Source organism: Phalaenopsis equestris, unplaced genomic scaffold, assembly GCF_001263595.1.
Source record: "Phalaenopsis equestris unplaced genomic scaffold, ASM126359v1 Scaffold000428, whole genome shotgun sequence".
Classification (NCBI taxonomy): domain Eukaryota; kingdom Viridiplantae; phylum Streptophyta; class Magnoliopsida; order Asparagales; family Orchidaceae; genus Phalaenopsis; species Phalaenopsis equestris.
The window spans coordinates 1,726,129-1,726,446 of record NW_018164869.1 but is presented as its reverse complement, the minus strand read 5'-3'; positions in this window follow the sequence as shown (position 1 = coordinate 1,726,446).

The following is a 318-nucleotide window of genomic DNA, read 5'->3' as shown; positions in this document are numbered from 1 at the left end:
TTCGATGACTTCCTAAGCTATCCTATTATTTGGCTTCAATTTAGGAGAAATCATTTAGATGTTTCATCCTGCAATTTTTATTTATTAGGATTTACATTTGTGTGAATCAATCAGCACAAATAACCTTGAAGATGTGGGAATTTAAGTCGTAACAAACGACTATCTCAGAGTCCTAAGACGAGTTTGGGCTTAGATTATACAACAAGATTGTACAAATGCCTAAAAGATGTGTTTTAGGATTTATGTTGCACTAGGCGAACGACCTCGAGTCCTATGGCTTTGCTGTTTAAAGCTAAGGAAGAATGTGTTGTTGTAGAT